General features: G+C 49.0%; 1 protein-coding gene across 1 annotated transcript in view; it reads right to left on the minus strand.

The window, feature by feature from the left end:
* The window catches only part of NGEF (neuronal guanine nucleotide exchange factor), an 82,567-nt gene that overhangs the window by 41,121 nt on the left and 25,788 nt on the right, over positions 1-15,658 (minus strand). The window lies entirely within an intron of this gene.

Genomic DNA, 15,658 nt, shown 5'->3' on the forward strand with positions numbered 1-15,658 from the left:
TGGAAGGGAACTTGACCGTAACCGACAGAGCCACAGCCCTGCAGTGGGCTGCGTGTTCGTCTCCCCAGATTCTCATGCTGAAGTCCTGTGCCCTCTGGGAGGTGGTACGGTCGTGAGGGTGGAGCCCCCATGGACGGGATGAGTGCCCTCATAAAGGAAGCCCCAGAGAGTTCCCTCACTTCGGTCTTGGATTTCCCAGCCTCTGGAACTGTGAGAAATACAAGCGCTGTTTCTAGGCCACCTAGTCTATGGTGTTCTCGTTAGAGCCACCTGGTCCGACTAAGCCAACATGCATGTACCCTCTGACCCAGCAATTCCGTTTCTCAGAATTTACCCTGAAGACACACCCTGAAATATGAAACAAGCTGTGTGCAAGGCCCTTCACTGTGGCATTATTTTTGACAGCAACATATTGGAAGCAGCCTCCGTACCCCCCAAAGACTGGTGGCGTAGATGATGGGATCGCCACATGATAAAATGTGGTGCAGCTGGGGACCCACGTGAGGGCAGCGCCCCCGCACTGATGCTCGGCAGTGGCAAGCCCCGGCCACGAATCCACAGCGATACGCACAAACCCAACAAATCAAAAGACAAGGAGGGGCCTTCCGCACAGGAGAAAGTCAACTAATAAAAGTAGGAGGAATAACAGAACACTCCCGTGTTGCAATTCCCAGCATCATGGTTGTTTCTGGAAGGACCATCCATCAGTGGATGTTAAAATTTACATGGTCTCACATGATCACTTGTTAGGTTCAAAATGGAAAATTGTAACTTGACTTTGGAGCAACCTGGCAGTTTCCAAATTAACCATCAAGAGTACTGGGCCAGCTGACGCTAATGCCAGCTGATGGGACTCCGTTCGCAGTACGAGTCACCTGAGTGGGACCCAGCTGCTCGCTTAACGCCCAGCTTCCAGGGAGCACAGAGAGCAAGGGAACACGCCGCGAGAGGAAGCAGACACCCTGCACGGCAGTCACTTCGCAGTGGATAAGCGTGGACTTTCAAATAGTAAGTCCTGCCCTGGCTGGTGTGGCTCAGTGGAGTGAGTGCTGGCCTGGGAACCAAGGGGTCGGTCGATTCCCAGTCAGGGCACATGCCTGGGTTGTGGGCCAGGTCCCCAGTTGGGAGCATGTGACAGGCAACCACACACTGGTGTTTCTCTCCTTCTCTTTCTCTCTCATTCCCTGAATGAGAGAGAATTCCCTCTCTCTGAAAATAAATAAATAAAATCCTTAAAAAAAAAAGTAAGTCCTGGAAAAAAAAAGGGTGAGAGAGACTGTTTCTATTATAGGAAACACAGTGTTTGAACTTTATTAGGTTTTGATTCACAAACCTCAGCTATAAGAGGCATTTTGAAGACAATTGGGGGAAATTCAAATACAGACTTAGCTTATGGAATGATTCATTCCATATGGAATCATTCCATAGCTTATGGAATGATTGTGAATTTTCTTAGGTGTGATAATGGCCTTGTGGTTTTGTGGAAGAACATCCTTACTCTTAGAATTTCTAGGCTGGATACTTAGGGGTGAGTTGTGACGATGCCTGCAATGTACTTTCAGGTAGCTTTAGTGGAAATGGGGGAGGGAGGAGTGGGGGAAGGTGTTTCTTTAATTAATGTTTTTTTTATTTTTAAATTAAAGTTGAGATATATTAAAGTCATTTCAGGTGGATAACCCTGAGATAAGACATTTATATAACTTAATGAAGCGATCACCCCCCAAAATCTAGTACCCATCTGACACCATGTGCAGTAATTACAATATCATTGACTGGATTTTCTGTGCTGTACTTCACAGCCCTGTGACTGTTCCTACCTGCCGATTAGTGCCACCTTAGTGCCGCCTTACTACCCTCACCTCCTCCATCTCTGTCCACAACCCTCCTCCCTCTGGCAACAATGAAAATGTTCTCTATACCTATGAGTTGGTTTCTGTTCTTCTGTTTGTTTATTTTGTTTTTTTAGATTGCACATATAAATGAAATTTGTCTTTTCCTGTCTGACTCTGTTCACTTAGCATAATCGGTCAAGCCATGTGGTTGCAGGCGGCAAGATTTCATTCCTTTTTATGGCTGAGTCATGTCCCACTGTGTATGTGCATCACGTCTCCTTTACCCACTCATCTACTGCTGGACACGGGCTGCTTCCGTATCTCAGCTGCGGTAAATAACGCTGCAGCGCTCACAGCAGTGCATATGTCTTTTCATCATTGGCCTTGCTTTTCATCACTGACCATGTCGTGCAAATGCCTTGTGGCCTGCAAAGTTTCTTATGAGAAATCACCTGACAGTCTTATGGGAGCTCCATTATAAGTAACTAACTGCTTTTCTGTCGCTGCTTTTAAAAGTCTCTCTGTGTTTAACCTTTGGCTTTTTAATTATGATGTGCCTTGGTGTGGGCCTCTTTGGGTTCATCTTGTTTGGGACTCTCTGTGCTTCCTGGACTTATATGTCCATTCCCTTCACCGGGTTAGGGAAGTTTTTGGAGACTAGTTTTTCAAATGTGGTCTCAGTTCCTTGTTCTCTGTCTTCTCTTCCTGAGAAACCTGTGATTCGGATGTTAGTATGCCTGAAGTTGTCCCAGAGGCTCCTTACACTATCCCCATTTCTTTGGATTCTTGTTTCTTTTTGCTGTTCCACTGGGGTGTTTTTTGCTTCCTTATGTTTCAAATCGCTGATTTGGTACTTTGCTTTATCTACTGTACTGCTGATTCCCTGTAAATTATTCTTTATTTCAATTAGTGTGTCCTTCATTTCTGATGGGTTCTTTTTTATGGATTCCATGTCCCTATTTCATGCTGTTGAAGTTCTCTCTGAGTTTATCTCCTCTTCCCCTAAGTTAACTGAGCATCCTTGTAAACAGGGTTTTCAGCTGTGTACCTGGTAGTTTTCTTGACACCGTTTCATTTAGTTCTTTTTCTGGAGATTTCTCCTGTTCTTTCATTTGGGACGTGTTTCTTTGTCTCCTCATTTTGGCTGCCTCCCTGTGTTTGTTTCTCTGTATCAGGTAGAACTGCTATGTCTCAGTCTTGGCAGAGTGGCTGCGTGTAGTAGGTGTCCTGTAGGGCCCAGTGGCGCAGACTTCCCCATCACCTGAGATAAGATGGAGCCTCCAGGTGTGCCCCCATGGGGGCTGTGTGCACCCTCCCATTGCGGTTCAGCCTTGATTGCTGTAGGCACATCAGTGGGAGGGACTGACCCCCAAGCTGATTGTCCATGAGCACAGGCTGTGACTGCAATGGAGAAGCTGCTGGGCGGGGGCCCACCCCACGGAGCAGGACTTGCTTCAGCGGGGCGTTGGTGCCCTCCAAGTCTGCCCCTTGAGTGTGTTGCTCATGCAGGTGGGTGAGTTGCGATCTGGTGTGGTCTGAAGCTGTTCACCAGGTGTACTGGCTCTGGGGCCTCCTGGTAAGTTCAGGCCAAGGTCAGCTTCTGCCTGTGCCCTGCCTGGGGCCACCTGGCATGAGCTGCACAGTGATCTGCAGGTGGCTGCTACTTGTGTTGGGCTCGGAGTTGCCCAGGAGAGGCCAGGCTGCAAACTGAGGCCAGCTGCCACTAGTGCTGGGCCTGGGGCCACTTAGGGAGAAGTACAGGGTAGCAAAGGCTAAATGCTGCTTGTTTGGGAGACTTTATAAAAATCCGAAGCATGAGCCAAGACAGGCCATTTGTAGGCAAAAGCCACTGGAAATGATTTGGGTAGGCCTACAAGCGAGGTGGGGTGGGGTCTCAGGAAATCACCCAGGTGGGGCCAGCAACTTAGCCAGGTTGGTGGAGACTCAGACAGGGCTCCCGCTTGCCAGCTCTGAGGGAGGGGGTTCAGCAAAAGGAACAATGGCCTCTGCCAGTACTTTGGTCTGGGAGAAACCTGCCCCTCCAGCCTGTGTCTTAAAGGCAAACAATTCGCTTCCTCCCTGTATGTCTCCAGTGCCCTTCAAGCTGCTGCCCAGCACTAAAGCTCAGGGGGAGTGAGTCTGAGTAAATTTGTGTGTGAGCCCTTTAAGAGGCACTGCGTGGGATGCCAGCAGCCCTCTGTCTCACTCCGCCTGCCACAGTCCCTGTGGTTTTTACAGCCAGAAGTTATGGGCACTTCTCGTCCTGGTGCTGGAACCCTGGGCTGGGGGCCCTGGTTTGTAGCTGGGACACCTTGCTCCTCAGGGGGGGCCTTTGCAGTCCAGAAAATCCTCCCAATTTTTATCTACCCCTGGTGGCTGCGTGACCAGCCCGCTCTGCACCTCTGTTCCTCCTGTCTGTCTTTATTGCTTCTTCTTTACACCCTTAGCTGCAGGGCTTCCGTTCAGCCAGATTTCAGGTGGTTCTGAATGGCGGTTGTTCTGCAGTTCAGCTGTAATTTTACGTGGTTGTGGGCGGATACGCGCCGCATTTTCCTCTGCCACCATCTTGACCAAAGCCTCAAGGTGTTTTAATAATTAACTGAATCTAGGTCCAGAATGCAGGGGAGGTTATTGTACTACTCTTTCTACTTTTCTGAATGTCTAAATTTTATCTTTATAAAAAGTTGGTGGGCCTGCTGTTACCAGGGATACAGAGGGAAAAAAAGGACCATACGTTTCCTCCTCTCTCCTTCCCTTCCCCTCTAAAGATAAATAAATAAATAAAATCTTTAAAATGTAAAAAATAAAAAAAATTAAAAGTTGGTGGGAAGGGGAAATGGTATGCAGAGAAATACCACGTCTGATTTAAAGAAATGTAGTGACAACCCAGTTGAAATGTAGGCAGATGTAAGGTATAGAATATTGAGTTTGGCCAGGTTTGCCAGGCACCTTGCTAAGCCCGGGGTCCCTGGAGGTCATGGGAATGTGGTCCCTGGGAAGGCGGAGCTCCGACTCCCCCGTGTCTGCTGCTAAATCCCCCGGACCCGGGGCGAAGCCCGATCGTAGTTGGTGCTCAACAGGCATCCATCTGATGCAGTGATGCATAAATAGCTCAGTGATAAACATTTTTGCCTGATTTTTAAAATTATTTTTTCAGGATAGACTCTTGGTCAGAGATTAAGAGCATTATTACTGCTTTGCACAAATGTTAAGAAATTACAAAAGGTGGTACTGGTTACACCCAACCGGTGTCTCTGAGCTCTTTCTGGTAGTAGCATCTGAAGCAATGTGCCAATTTAACACACAAAAAGTATCTTGTTCTATTTTGCGTTTCTTTACTAGTGACATCGTCATAGTTTATGACTGCTGTCATAATCTTATTTATGAAAGCTTTGTATTCTTCTCTTGTGAATAGTCTTTTCATGCCTCTTGCTTGTTTTAATTTTAGAATGTGTGTGTTTTTCTAACCGATTTGTAAATACAGTGTGCGATGTTGTTTGCAGGAATATATTTTTTTTAGAACATGGCTCACTTCGAAGGTTTTCCTTTGAAAATAGGAGCCCTAAAATCAGCTATTTTAGCTTGTGTCTGAGGGATGTGTGACTCACAGCAGTGGGGAGTGCCGCCCAGAGCTCAGTGATGGGGTCAGCTTTGCAGCCGTTCTCACCTGGGCCCCCGGAGTCCGGGGGCCAGCTGCCCACTGGAGTGTGGGGCAGTGTGCTGGGCTGGAAGATGAGGGTCTGGGGGTCAGAGAGGGGCCTCGCTGGGTCTTTTGGTCCAGCTCCTTGCCTCCAGGCAGGCAAGACAGTTGTACCGCAATTTTACAGAATGAACAAGCAAGGGGAGGGACCTCTCTCCTGGGACACACCCCGTTCCAGGTCCATGTGGGCGGGGTGGGAATTGGGGGCGGCTCTTCAGTCCTGCAGTAACAATGATCCCAGGTCCTTCTCAGGCGATCCCCCGTCGCTGCCCGTCCTGACCCCTGTCTGAGACAGTGTGACCCAAACCTGACACTGTCAAAAGCAGCCTTGCCTCGTCTGCTGGTTCTATCTCTTTTTCACTAACATGTGATGGACTCCACAATGTGCTCTGGGAACACGTGGCAGGCAGAGCAGCCGACAGATGCATAGCAGCTGCCCACTGTTCGGTCATTAACTTGTCCCATGAGCGACTATTGAGCATCCACTACCCACAAAGCCCTGATGGACGATCTGGTCTCAGTGCCCGCTGTGGCCTCCGACACAAGGCTGGCTGCTGCTAACTCCCAGTGACCGCAATGTGGAAATCCCGGGGGCCAAACGATGGGATGCTTATGTTAGTAGGCCCACAGTGTCTGCAAAGGCCACAGCCTTTGGAGGGGACGTGACTTCTTCTTTCTAGTCCCCAAAGGATTTATTTTATTGCCTTCCAGGTCATAGAGGTCTAATGAATAATGTCCAAAAAAAATTACTGGATAAACTACATATTTAAAGTCATAAACCTATGTTTTCTTGGCTTAAAAGTTATCTTCATGGGTTACAGAAATGGAATAATTTCTCTAAGAATTTGATAACTTGAAGGGGATGTTTCAGTAAGACAAAGGGGAGTGGTTTTGGTCTCGGCCGCCCCCATGGGATGGGGGCTCTGGAGCAGAAACCACCCCTTGGAGTTGCCCCTACTGGTGGTGACTAGGAAGCTGGAATTGTATACTCTGGTGAGAGTCCACACTGCTTACGGGCTGTGTGGAGTGTGGGTGGGAGGTAGGCAAATGCCCAGGTGGGGGAACAAGGGAAAGGCAAGGTGGGGGAAGAGGGGCCGGATGTCAAACATCCTGCCCAGCATTTGATGTGTGTATAAGTTTCTAGAATGTTCCCAATGTTCTGGTCATCTACCAATGTGCAACAAGCGACCCCAAGACTTTGCAGCTTAGAGACACCTATTCTCCCATGTGGCTTCCGAGGGCCAGGAAGCCTGTCTGGCACCGGGTCTCCCAGGAGGCGGCAGGAGTTCACTGGTGTGGCTGCTGGCAGGAACCCTCAGCTGCTCGCCCTGCGGAGGTTTCCTTAGGCTGCTTGCCACGTGTCCTCAAATGGCTCCTCCAGAGCCACAGGTCGGAGGGACTGGTGCCCACCACCTTCTATGGCCGCAACTCCGATGCGGGCACCATTAGTGCACTGTTCAGTAAGAAGTGGTCATGAAGACCAGCTGCGCTCCACAGGGCAGGAAAGGGGGTGTGGACCGGCAGCGGGGTCACTGGAGGCCGCCTTGGAGGTGGACGGCCACACGCTTGTTCCTCTTCCTTGTTCGAAACTTTCTGAGGCCAGTCAGTGCTCTGTCCCCACGGAGGGGGCGTTGACACTCACCAAAGTGAAGACTTCTACATGTGCAGAGACACTGGACCCTTTGGGGGTCCTTCTGCTGCCCCTTCAGCCCTCTCTGGGGGGCTGCACCAGCCCAGCCACTTCCGGTAGCCTCTTTAGCACAGCAGACTCCTTCTGGAAAAGGAGGCAGCTGTGCTGGGACGTCCCACCCTCGCCGACTCCAGCCCTCCCCTCCCTCCGCGCTCTGTCCCCAGGCCACGCACGGCAGCCTTCTCTGGGCGCACACATGACTTCGCAACCTGCAGAGACCCAGCTCCTGGAGCGGTAACTAAACTTGGCCAAAACAGAGCGTGCTGTTACCCACTGGGTCTGAACTCGGAGGTTTTTAGTGGCAGGACTGGCAGCGTCCGGCTCCGACGGCACCGATTACCCGGGTCAGAGAGGAAAAGGAACAGGGGAAGTCTGGCACTGCCTCTCAGGCTGCTGTACGCTGGCAGCTTTGCTGTGCCGCTGTGAAGGCGCCAGGGCCACCGCGCCCCCTCCGCTGTCTCTGTAGCCTGCACCCCCCCTCCCGCACCATCTACGTGCAGTGGGAACCCCAGCACACTGTTCATCGGCGAAACAAACCCTTCCTCTTGTGGAGGCCAGGCGCAGTGGTGTGGCCCTAGTCAGTGCCACAGGAAGAGACGGGGGTGTTTCATGGAAGGACCCGGGAGGGAGCTCTGTGAGTGGAAGGCGGAGGGAGAGCATGACATGGTAAGGTCCAAGCATGGAGGGGGACAGGCTGGGGCAGACCAGAGGAGAAACCCCAGGGCCTCAAAGCCTTGAACTGAGCTTCAGAGGGCTCTGCCAGGGACGGGCGGGCCTGAGCCCAGGCTCCCCACAGGACACAGGCAGGTGTTCAAGGCCAGAGCACTCATGGAACTGAAATACGAATACAAACTCTGAGCACCATACATCAGAACCATGCGATACAGGAACTGCCGGGGAATTCAAGCTGTTCAAACTCCAACAGACGGCACCGTTTGAGATGTTTTCTGTGTGTGGTTTCATAGACTTCGCACAAGGCTGTGGAGCAGCATGGTACCCATTTCGGGAACTTTCTTTGCTCCTTGGCAATCACTCGACTCTCCCCCACGCTGCTCTCACCACACGGACGGAAAGGCATTCTTAAATTCCCGAAGGGGCAGGTCCTGAGGGTAGTCATGCCCCAGGTCTGTAACCCCCAGGAAAAGGTTTATCTTTGCTCTAAGCAAGCCCTATGAGGCTTCTGTGCTTCTAAGTTAACACACCTTCCCAGTGACCACCGTGGAGTGAGAACATCATCTTGGTAACAGCCCCTCCTTGCTTTCTCCCACCTCCAACGTCCGCTTCCTCAGGTTTCCCCCGTAACTGCAAATGCTTAAAGGAGACCGTGAAATTGTGGTCATAATTATAAAGGTAAAGCAAAAAAGGGAAAATAAGAAGAAAGGCAAAAAGGCAAAGTGAGGAAGCTCAAACAGTAAAGGAATGATGGGTCAACTGAACTAGCACAACCAAAATAAGGCAAACTGAGCCTAAAGGGACAATTCAGCAGGTGAGACGACGTCAGCAGTGCGAGATGCTGCAGACGCAATAACAAGTAGGTAAGATCCCAGGGTCAAGGTCAGCCCAGTGCCCGTTACTATTACTGTTATTGTTATTGTTCTTAGTCTTTCAGATGTTAGAGTGAGCAGGTCTCCTCTTTGACCCCATAAGATCTGGGTTCCTTGCAACTTCCTGAGCTTCTGTCTGGTCACCTCTGGGGCAGTGGCTGGGGGTGGGGAGGGGGTGTAGCTCGACCATCTCAAGGCCAGGCCCTCAGCCCATATCAACAGGGACTTAATGGGGACAGGAGGGAAAAACTTCCCAAACAGGAAAAAGTTTAGAACTGCTGAAAATCAGATACAGCTGTCAAAATTATATGTCATTAGCGGCATCAACTGTAAAACCTAAGTCACAGTTATTTTTGTCTGGAGACGGTGTAAGAATAGAAGCAATGTTAGAGATAGAAAATCCAGACCTTTCTAGTCACCGTGTCCCAGTGGCCCAGGGTCCTTTGAATTCTCTGGGGTCCTTTGCTCATGGTCCACGGGCTGGACTGGCCTTGCCAGGTGGAAGGACCCAGAGAGGAAACTGATTAACATTGCCATGTGCGTTTTTATTGCTGCGGGTGTTGGGTCTCCTGTCCTCTGGTGGGGGGAGGTGGGGAAGTGAGTTATCTCCAAAAGGCAGCTGGGCCGGCTAGCCCCTCCAAGTCAGAGACGCTGCACTCCTGCCAGGGCCGTGGAGATTCACCTGCCTCCTGACCTGGCTTTGCTGGAGCCTTGTTCTGCACAGTCCTGGGCCACTATTGGACTAGTCTGTACACGGTGCCTGCAAGAGGTTTTCAAGTTCCCAGGTTGCAACCTTTGCCCAGGGACTCTGTATCTGTTCATCCATCCATCCGTCTATCCACCCGCCCATCCATTCATCAATCATTTGCAAATAGTGCTTCCAGGGTGTAAGCTACGTGCTAAGTGCTCAGGGGAGGATGCAGTGTGGCATGGGCCTGCCTGCAAGGAGCCCACAGTGACGCCCCCTCGGCCTCAGGGGCGGGAACTGGTGATTCTGCTCAACTTCCTAGAAAAGGAGACACGGGCAGGGGGTGCGGAGTGGGGGGTCTGGGGGTCTCTCTGCTTCAGCCCTGCCTTTTCATTTTTTAAAATAATGACTTTCAATGCCCTAGCCAGTGTAGCTCAGTGGATTGAGTGCGGGCCTGCAAACCAGACGATCGAGGTTTGATTCCCAGTCAGGGCACATGCCTGGGTTGCAGGCCAGTTCCCAGCAGGGGACACACGAGAGGCAACCATACATTGATATTTCTCTCCCTCTCTCCTTCCCTTCTCTTCTAAAAGCTAAATAAATAAAATCTTTTTTAAAAAATTAGAATAATGACTTTCAAAAAAACATAAAAATTAAACTTTTCTTGTGGAAAATTTCAAACATGCTCTAAAGTAGACAGAAAAGTATCGTGTGGTCCCGGGAGACCCTTCCCAGGCCGCAGTTGAAGACCGCCGGCTTGTCTCCTTCCATCTGTGTCCCCGGCCTCCTTCCCGGGCCTGACATCGTCCCATTTCATTCCTAATATTTCAGAATGTGTCTCTAAAAGATACGGACTTAAACGGTAACCGTCATACAGTTAATACCTCTAAAAACTAATCGTTTTTAACACCATCAACTACCGGATCTGTGTTCAAATTCCCCTGACCAGCACCCTCGGCCAGAGGGGAGATTTAAGGAAGGTCTCCACGGAGTGGGGTGCACGTGGTGGGTGTTGCTTTGAGCCACCCACTCCCTTTCCTGCACTTGGAGGAGAAACTGGGCCACCGTCTTGTCTGGACTGTGCTGATGGCACCTGCGTGGTGTGGTTGTACTTGTTCCTCCCTCCCTGGTGGTTTCTTGTAGATCGGGGGGTCTGGAGGCTGGCTGGGGTGCAGCTGCATTCGCTCCGCCCCCCCCCCCCAGGGCCCCCAGTGACCGAGTGAGGGCAGAACCTGGAGCAGCTTCCCTGTGTGAAGAGGCAGCCCCTAACCCACAGTGAAGCTCCTTGCAGTTCCAGAGCGTAAAGTCCGTGAGACTCCTGGTAACAACTCACTTCAGCTTTTACAAGCTGCTCCCAAGGTTACAGTACATGGAACTGGTCTATCTCCATGGAAACATGTATAGTTTCTCACATCAAAACTGGTTCTTGCCTGGAATCAGTTGTCAGAGACACAGCGCATGCATGGGTCTTTGGTGACTGTGAGGGATTTCATGGCCATGACCCTTTTGGAGATGGATCTCAGGATAATAGTTGCAATAGTTAATAGCCAGGAAGGTCTGGCTGGACCAGCAGGAGCAGAGCTGATCACACTTTGTGAAGCTGTCTGTTCCTGGGTGCTCCTCCCATTCAAAGCAGGCTGCCCACCCTTGGAACAGCGAAGTGTTCCTGCAAGTCCTTCAGGGCCTGGCCAGCAGAAGATGAAGGTATTTGCAGTTGGAACATCAGTGGAAAAATAGACCAGGAAGCATCAGGCTGCTTAATTTATGCAGAAAAACTGCCCCTTGTGAAATTTTATAATTCAGTTTAATTTTAGATAGCAATGTCCATTTATAGAAACACATATTTGAGTTCTATTCTTTTTTATGTATATCTACTTGGCACTTTTGTAATAGGGAATGATTTCTGGGATTAGAACCTTGGTTTGTGACTTTGCATCTGTAGTAAAAACCCAACCTAGAAGGCTCAACCTGAGAGGACCTGTAAGGGACTGATGGGGCGATGGACCGGGGTGGGGCCCCCTGTGAGCAGGTTAACAGGAGCACCCTCCTTCTCATGGCCAAGGGCACCCTGGATTGCCTCCACCTGGGCTGCCTGGGGGGCAGGAGGCCGTGAGGTATGGGGTCCAAGCCTCAGGGTTCATGGTGCAACCTCTGACTACCATATTTTGTTGTGTATAATGCACACCCACATTTTGACCCAAACTTTCAGGAAAAAAATTTTCATTTTAATTTATAATTCATTTTTTTATTTATGTATACTTAGAAACCAAATCAATTATTGTATGCCAGGACATGGTTATTGCTTTCTACAGTTTCACTTTTAACACATAAGCCCCGTTAATCCTGCCTCCTGTTCTTTTAGCTGATTGGCCCAGAGATAAACACCTGACCCAAGGATAGCCAACCAGATTCTTCTCCTTAGAATTTTTCTTTCTCCAAGAAGTACAGAAGGAAGTCCCTGCTGGCTGTGGTGAGCCAAGCTGAAAGGTCATTCTGGCCATGGCTGCCATTCTGGGTCAGGTGCATGGGAACAGACAGACAGAAGTGCTGGTCTGGGAGAGCACGGGACTAGAGCCATCCACTAGGAGCACCCCACTGCCCCGAGAAAACAACAGTGGCTCTGGTTCCTGATGGCCTTCCAGTTCTTGTAAAGCAGGGTTCCACCTCGTATACGGGGGTTCCAGCATTCTTATAGTACCTCCCCTTCACCGATCAAGTTTCAGTGAGTTTCTGATCTTCATGATCAAAGCAGCTGTGACCAAGGATATCTACTCTTATCACTTCTCTTCAGTGTTATAACAGACGCCTTCACCAGTGCAATAAGGTAAGAAAAAATAAATAGAAGGCATGAAGATCAGAAAGGACTAGTACTGCTTTTATTCTCAGATGGCAGGATAGTGTGCATAGTAAATCCAAAGGAATAAACAGCCCTGGCTGGTGTAGTCAGTGATGAGCACGGGGAAGCGGACGCAGGGGCTGGGGGCAGGCCACTCCGCACGGGAAAAAAGAAACCCCCCATTCCCTTTCTTTTTTCCCTAAAAAAAAAAAAAAAAAAAACAAAGGAATAAACAGTTAGAACTAATAAGTGAATTCATCAAGGTCATGGGGTATGAGGTGACCATGCAAACATGAATTTTTTACAACATACTACTAACAAACAATTGAAAAATGAAATTAATACACATTGGCTTTCAAAATAGAATCAAAAGAATTAAATGCCTAGAAACAAATGTAATTAAAATGTGTGTAAATTCTCTAAACTGAAAACTACAGATAACTGCTAGATTAATTTAAGGAATATCCAAATAAATGGCAAGTTAGGACATATTCATAGATTGAACAGCTTAAGGTGCCAATATTCAGATGTCATATCTCCAAATTCATCTGCAGTGACGATACAGCCTTAACCAAAATCCTAACAAACTTTTTTTGGAGTAGACATTGACGAACTGATTTTAAAATTTGCATGGAAATGCAAGGACTTAAAGTAGCCAAGACCACCTTAAAAAAGAACAAACTAGGAAGGCCCACACTAGCAGATTGTAAGACTTAGCACAGAGCTACAGTTATTTAAGACAGTGTGATTAGACATAAGGGGAAACAATGAGATCAATGAAACAATGAAAGTCTGGAAAAGACCCACGTGTTTGCAGCCAGTAGATTAAAACAAAACAAAACAAAACAAAACGCCAGGGCCATTTATTGGGGAAACAGGAGTTCTTTTTCATGACACCAGAGCGGCTTCTGTGCATGTGGACTGCAGACCTAAGTGGGAAAAGCAAAGTGCAAAACTTCTACAAGAAAGACACAGGGGAGTATCTCTCTGACCTTGAAGTAATCATATATTTCTTAGATAGGATGATAAAGGACTAACAATCAAGGAAAAACACTGATAGATTAGCCTTCACCAAAATAAAAACTTTCTGCTCATTAAAAGACAAGACAAAAAAACCTAAGAGCGAATCCACAGGCTGGTAGGAGGCATTTGAGATACATACATCTGACCAAGAACTTGTATTCAAGACACACGAGAAACCCCGCAAACTAAAGTAAATAAATAATAGGCAAAAGACTTAACCAGGAACCTCACAGAAGACAACAAATGACCCTTAAACATGTGAGACGGCGCTCAGCATCATTAGTCAGCAGGGAAACGCAAGTTCAAACCGCTGTGAGAAACCACCGTGTCCTCGAATGGAGAGGGCTGCACAGACTGACGACCCCGAGCACTGGCCAGGCAGATGTGTGACTGCGCAGCCGTCTGAGAAACTGTGTGGTCGTCTCTGGTAACGTCAAATCCGCACCTGCCCTGAGACCCAGAGTGGGGTCTTCCACTCCTGTGCGCGCACCCCAGAGAAACGGGGGCGTACCCCCACAAAAAGATTTGTTCTCAGTATGTTCACAGCAATTATTGAGAAGAGTCAAAAAGTGAAGACGGCCCAAATATTTCTCAACAGAAGGATGGATAAGTGAAGTGTGGTAACACTTCTCAGCCATGAAAAGGATAATCTGATACACAGACACGAATGAACCATGAGCATAGTGTGTTGAGCAAAATAAGTGAGACACCATAGAGTTCGCACTATATGGTCCCATCGATATGAAGTTCAAGAACCAGCCAAACTAATCTAATGGTGATAAAAATCAGAAGAAGGCGATATATGAGATGGTTGGACATTGACTGAAGAAATGGGCCTTAGGGAGCCTCTTGGCACAATGGAAATGTCCCGTACCTTGGTCTGGTCGATGGTAGGGTGGGTGTATACAAGTATGGATGTGCAAGTTCATTGCCAGGGACTGAATTGTGTCCCTACTCACAGACTCATATGTCAAAGTCCCAGCCCTCAATGTCTAAAGGTATTTAGATATGGGACCTTTGGAAGACAGTGAGGTTTAGTAAGGCCGTGAGGGTGAAGAGGAGAAGACCAGAGCCGCCTTCCTTCTCCATCTGCCCTGTGAAGGCGCAGCACAAAGGGGCCGTCTGTGCGGGGAATAGAGAACCCTCCCTGAGCACTGCCACGCTGGCAGCCCGCCTTAGGCATTTCATTCTCCGGGACTGTGGGAAAACTAATGTCTGTGAATTTGTTACGGCCGCAGAGGACCAAGGCATCCATCCAGCTGTGTGCCCACGATTTGTACAGGGAAGCAAAAGCGTGCCTTTCCACCCGTTCTGGGACAGGACGCCGGGTCTGCGTTTCCCCAGTGCAGGTATGAGAATGCGGTTTCCCCGTAACTATCCAGGGATTTGTGGAGAGGGTGAAGTTTGTAGAGTTCAGCTAAAGGAAATAATGAGGGATGGGTGAGAGGATTTTGCCACCACAATTTTTGTCATAGTGTAACTTACAAAACAGCCAAGAATTTGAAGCTCCCTTGGATCAGAGATTGCTGCCGCCTCCCCTGTATCTTCCTCCTTTCTTCCTTACCATGCAACCAATTTACTGGGGGAAAGGAGTGGACACAGACCCTGTTTAAATAAGACATCCATTTCCCAGCTTCCCTTGCTGGTGGAGGTGGCCATGTGACCCAGTTTTGGCCAGTGAGATATGAGCACTGATTGTTGGGTGGGCTTCAGGGAAGCTCCTGAAAGGGTCAGACTAAGCTAGCATATGCCCTCCCTCCTTCTCCCCCGTCCCCCCCCACCGCCCTGGCTTTCCATTTTCCCTCCACTTGAACATGGCTGTGATGGCTGGGACTTTGGCCATCACCTTGGCACATGTCAGAGTAGAAGGTAGAAGGCCCCTGAAGGCGGGAGGGAGCTGCTCTCACCACAGCCCTCCAGGTGTCTGTCACTCAAGTTGTGTTATATGGGGGCTTGTTTGGTTGGTTGGTGTCTGGTTACAGACAGCTCAGTTCAACCCTAACTGATACAATATCCAAACACCTACCGCAGGAGCACAATTAATGACCCCCAGTCCAATCGTACTATAGATTGTTTCATAAAATACTTAGAAACATGGAGAAGCGTTTGTGACAGACAGTTAAGCAGTTTACAGGACCGGATGCAGAGTAAGGCCCTGTGTTAGGAAGAGAAAATACGTGTAAGGAATATAGGAAAAAGACTCGAGACAGGCACCAAGTAGCAAACCTCTCTGGGTGGCGGCAACACAGTGATTTCTCTTTTTTCGTTTTCCCCTACATCTGTGTATACAATCCCTGCAACTTCCTAGTCTTGTGACAGAGGAGTAATGATGAGATTACACTTTT

This window comes from Artibeus jamaicensis, unplaced genomic scaffold (genome assembly GCF_021234435.1).
Source record: "Artibeus jamaicensis isolate MK-2021 breed Jamaican fruit bat unplaced genomic scaffold, CSHL_Jam_final contig_944, whole genome shotgun sequence".
NCBI classification, from domain to species: Eukaryota; Metazoa; Chordata; class Mammalia; order Chiroptera; family Phyllostomidae; genus Artibeus; species Artibeus jamaicensis.